The sequence below is a fragment of the Ceratosolen solmsi genome, unplaced genomic scaffold (assembly GCF_000503995.2).
Source record: "Ceratosolen solmsi marchali unplaced genomic scaffold, CerSol_1.0 scaffold35, whole genome shotgun sequence".
NCBI classification, from domain to species: domain Eukaryota; kingdom Metazoa; phylum Arthropoda; class Insecta; order Hymenoptera; family Agaonidae; genus Ceratosolen; species Ceratosolen solmsi.
Genome location: NW_011948423.1, coordinates 5453252 through 5458799, shown reverse-complemented (window position 1 = coordinate 5458799; position 5548 = coordinate 5453252). Strand labels below are relative to the sequence as shown.

Sequence of the window (5548 nt, the reverse complement as noted above, 5' to 3'; positions counted from 1 at the left end):
ACCCCAAACCAATAACACCTCCCTCCCCCACTCCACCCTATTTGCGCCACGTCCTTCCGCCCATCCTGTCCAACAAGATTAATTACTCGTAATGTGTGGGTATATAAAGTGTTCGAACATGTAATGCAATCGAATTCTTCGATTAATTATTTGAGTAAGCGGTAACGGTAAATTAATTCCCGGCTTCGGCGGGCTATATACATTTGATTCAAACTAGCCAATTAAAAAGTACTTAGTGCAAAGCACACACGTAAAAAGTCATTTCTAGAAATGATGGGAATTCTTGGTCCCATGGTATTCGTGCGGTCTGTCCTTGTAATTATGACGTAACAATTGTTTAGCGAGGATGGGGGAATGATATTATGTTTTTCACAAGGTTCAAAGAACTGCCAAATTAGAATTTACAGTTATCGAATATCATGAATAAGTTTCGACGTTGCTTCTTATTAATTAGGCAACGCGCCTTGAGCAAGCGCCTCGATTCGCTCTTACAGTACTTATAAATATTGTTTATAATTAATTAATTACAATTTACATTAATAATGCTAACCAACTGATCAGAAAAAAAGTGGCAAATTTTTAAAATAATTATAAACGGAAGGCTGTATTGAAGCACTCCTTGACTTTTCAATTTTTACAATATTAACTAATCGTACTTTATACCGGGACTTGCAATTATGATGGATAATTAAAATCCATAATCTGAAATGAAAATATGGCGTGAAATACGTATGCACGAACTCGTGCTGAAAATTATTATCCGATTAATTATAATAGCCTGTGTAAAAAAAGTGTTATAATGTATAATTATGGTTTGGACAGAATATAAATATAAGCTCCCTACTGGGAGCTTAATTTTCAAATTGCGCAAATTTACAAATATTCTATATCTCCATCTGTATAAAATGACTTGTTATGTATGCAGAAGCAAACCTCTGGATAATTGATGAAAAAGACAGGAAAACGATGCCTAGTTTCGATTAACCAAAAATTTTACAGAATATTTATCTAGTATTTATTATGTTAATAAAGTGCGCCGATCAATGGGATATTTAAGGCGAGATAACGTACATCACCGAACCACTACACAATCATACTTTTTCTACTTAATGCTTGAAATAAAATTTTTATCCGATATCGCATTTATTATTGCGATTTATACGATGACGCAACCGGCATAAAATGAAACTCTGCCGTCGCTCATAATATCCTTCTAATGTCTATTTGGCATCACCTTCTTTATTAATCAGCTCACTCCTAACATAATTTAGTCACACAATTTTTTTTTTAAGACTCTTACTGTCATCGGGCAAGATTTTCTATTTATTGCACTACAATACGAGAGGTCGGAGCCCAAGTACATTATAACTTCTGACTAAACGAATAACCAGAACATAATGCGATACATTACGCAATTTGATAGAATTACGGAAAGTACGATTTTATGTGAACGACAATGCGATTATCGGAAATAACGTCTCGGATGTAACGTTCGTTACATAATCTAATATATGGAATATTCGTTAAAAAACGCGCGCACGCATACACATACACACAGAAATAAGCACGCACGGAATGAGAGAGTGAGTGAGTGAGTGAGTGAGAGTGAGATAGAGTAAGAAATCCAAAAACACTCCTTCGAGGAACGAAAAAAAATACATTGTCATCTGACAGTCGTCCGCGAATCAGAATTACGATATAGGAGCGGAAGGGAAGTGGCCCCGGCCATTTGAGTCGTAAGAGGGCCAATTATTTTTTCCCCTCTCACTCAAACTCTTCAGTCCACTTGGCGAGATTACCGTAAAGCATATACTCGGGCGCGCTATCCTCCGGCCAACTCGCCCAAGCGTCAACACTTTAACAACCGAGAGAACTAAGCTACGAGCCGCGCAGAAGAAACTGAACCCGGCACTTTTCGCAGAATAAATACATATAGACGTGAGCGCGCGCTTCTCTTCCGCTCCGACTCTTTCCTCCCGCCGGCCCCTCACGATCCAGCCAACACGCACGCACCTACACGCGCTCGCACAATCGTTCGCTCTATCTTTCCCTCGTCCTCTCTCACGGGTCGTTCGTGCAGAGGAGGCAAAGATGCACTGGCACTGGTAACCGAGGGCCGTGTAGACGCTCGATTACGCGTTCGATAGCACACGTGAGGGCACGTGCCGAGTCAGGCGACTGGTGCAGGCGGACGATGGCGTGTAAGGAGCCAAAAAGAGACGCACCTGATTGAAAGGCGACGGCGGTGGTGATCGAGAAGACGACGACGACGACGACGATGACGATGACGACGACCTTCACTACTTTCTGTGGTAGTCTTAGATTCGTTCTATCAGGAAGCACCTGCGAGCTCACCGATCAGACACACCTGCATACACAGACGCATACAATGACGGTACGGATGTAATGCAAGCAAATACCGGGAATTCCCTTCTCGATGAGAAATTTCCGGTCCCTCGACCCTCTCGCGCGCTCTCTCTCTCTCTCTCTCTCTCTCTCTCTCTCTCTCTCTCTCTCTCTTTATATCTCTCGTATCACATTCGCTCTTTACGTATACATTCGCAAGAGAAAAATTCACTCTGCACGAAGTACAGCAGTTGCACACGTGTTTGTTAGCAAACCCACCCGATTTCGATTTCTGCAACATGCGCGATGAAATCGACAATAGAGAGTGGACGAGCGTCTATCCGAAAAATCTCAAGATCGATTTATCGCGTGAATTTTTGAAATAACGATAAGTTCAAATGAGAGAGGCAGAGAGAGAGAGAGAGAGAGAGAGAGAGCGAGAGACAGAGAGAGAGAGCGAGAGACAGAGAGAGAGAGAGAGAGAGAGAGAGAGATAGAAAAGAGCTTTTGTGTATGCGAGGGCGCGTGTCCGTTTGAATTAGAGGGTGAGAGTGGCAAGAAGGGTAGGAAGAAGGCAGAGAAGTACGCAGCACTTAAAGAGAATAAGAGTTATAGAGAGGAAAGGCAGATCCCTTACGTATTTTTATGGTGGTCCCCTGTAATGAGGAGGCGCGTTGATGGTAGCGGAGCGCGAAAGCCAAAGTGCGCGAAGTCGAAGTGAATGAAGGAGAGCGATAGGTACAACACTGATAGAGCCGCGGTAAACACCTGGCGCACTTACACCGTGAGGCTCTTCCTCGAGCGACCGACCGACGACGTCTGAAGAGACCGCAGCGAAGAGCCGCCTAAGGAGGACAGAAACGGTACGCACGATCGCCTCCACCGCTGAAACACACCGCCGGTTTTCGATCGGCCTCTCCTCTCCTCTCCTCATCCCACTCCCTCCCCCTTGGTTCTCTCGCGCTATCTCTCTCTCTCTCTCTCTGTCTTTCTACCTACGATTTCTCTCTTTTCCATGCCCCCCACCTTCCAATACCTGCCGCTCTCCGACTCTTCTCTCTCTCGAGCTTCCCCCTTCCACTGACTTCTTCCTCTTTCCTGGTGCCAGGCCTACTACTGCCTATCCTTATGCCTTCCCCCGTAGTGGACGTTCATTCGTCGTCGTTGCTGCCGTCGCTGCTGCCGCCGTCGTCGCCGCCGCCACCGCCGCTGCCGCCACGATAGCCGCCGCCACTGCTGCTGCTGTTGCTGCTGTTGCTGCTGTTGCTGCTGTTGCTGCTGTTGCTGCTGCCACTGCTCCTGCTCCTGCTCCTGTTCCTGCACCCACGGTTCCTGCCACCATCGTCACCGCCGTTGAGAAATGCGACGACCTCTTTTAGCACATTCTTCGGATTCATTGCATCCGATACCGTCCCCCATCCTTCGCCGTTTCACTCATCTATCGCTAACTCTTCTCTTCCACGATCTAGCTTGTGATTTTTACCGTTTATGACTACTGTTCTTTCTAATCTCTCCTCCATCCCTCCCACCCCCCAACCCCCATCACAACCCCCATCATCATCCATTCGCCCTCCTAACCCCCATTATATTCGCATACATTTTTGGTTCAAGATACGCACCGATTGACCGGCGATTGCTTCGATCATCAGCATTTCGCTCGAAGATACGAGATGACGAATTCCCTTGGCATTTCGACATTTTATTTTTCTTCTAAATATACCGTTCGATTGTTCTAATGGATTGTCAGCGAGAACTCACTTTTTAAATGAGCAGTTTGTATTCCCTTTCACAGCTCCGTCTTCAATAGAATGATTTATTTACGTGTCATTACGGACTACACGATTTTTTCCCCGCGTATACTAATTATCGATTTTGCATAATTTGCCAATTTTTTAAAAGATGAAGGCTTAATATGTGAACATGAGACAACGTTCATAATAGTGTTCTTTTATAAAGTTACGCATACTACTTTAGCACCACATAATTTTCACGATGACAGCGTTGTAAATAATTTACAATAACTGTACTATTATTTCTAAGATTATCGAGAAAAGTCCAGCGTTCTTTGTCAATAAAACGTATGTGCCACGGCATTACTTCTTAACAAAGTATAAAATGAAATATTCTTTAGAAAGCCATTAAAATAAGTAATATGTATACTTAATATAAATGCTACAGTTGCGTCTACCATACATATGTAAATAGTTCTCATCTGCATAGCGAATACGAACTTTTATTGCATCAAAGCCATTGATAAATACATTAACAAAATTAATATTACATTACCATGTACAAGAATTTCACACTCCTGTTTTCCTCGATTGTTTATTTCTCGACGGAGCAAGAAACTGAATCGCTACTCCGGAAAGTCGTAGACATTGCATTTTAAGTGTTATTATTATTAACTCCGTATTAACATGTCAAATTGTTATTAGCCTATGAATTTACATATGAATGTATGTACATGCTGCTGTACATGGTAAGTGTACTTCATGGTGGGCAGTGCAGCTTCGATGGCATCTGAAAAATTAGTCCACTATCGGTAAAAACGTGCGAAAAATGTGGATACAGTTCGCCCACCTCGAGCGCTACAGGTGTACGACTATTCAGGCAGGTATTTGGACAAATCAATCACTCTTTTTGATACTCGGCAGTTAAAGAATTTTTAAAGTCTTATCTTTCCGTTACAAAGTAAAAGCGAGAACAACGTAACACATCATCGGAGAACATTAATTTCAATTAACGTATCATTCGCCAATGATTATTATAACACCGAAGCATGAGCTTAACAATGGCTGGTTCTATGCTAATTTTATCGGAAAGCATTTTGCACGCGAGCAACGGACACTTTATTACCAAAAATCTATTCTCAAAAGCTGACTCTTTTAAATCCAATATCTCGAAATTCAATTGCCTCGGCAGCATTGTTATTGGCATTTAAATGCGCTTGCAAGTAAGAATTCGCACTAACCGTATTTGTTTAATTTTAAAAAATTAACGTTCGGGCAAACACATTTTTGTATCGCCTGTAGTAAATAACTCACTGCGAGAATTTCACTTCAACGCCTTTGGTACGACAATTATCCAAAAATGTACAAATTATGAAAAAAATAATATTGTAAAAGTCGGCTTCATTCGACATTTATGGCAACGTCGATTTTACGATAAAATGCCGAAAGATGAACGAGTCACAGTTTCCCTA

General features: G+C 42.4%; 1 protein-coding gene across 1 annotated transcript in view; it reads right to left on the bottom strand.

Moving 5' to 3' along the window:
- Positions 1 to 3191, bottom strand: part of neo (ZP and PAN domain-containing protein neyo) — a 105375-nt gene extending 102184 nt beyond the window's left edge. Inside the window, 1 exon segment of the mRNA XM_011499610.1 lies at positions 2984 to 3191. The gene's annotated coding sequence lies outside the window, so the exon portion shown is untranslated.
- Between the last annotated feature and the right edge of the window lie 2357 nt (positions 3192 to 5548).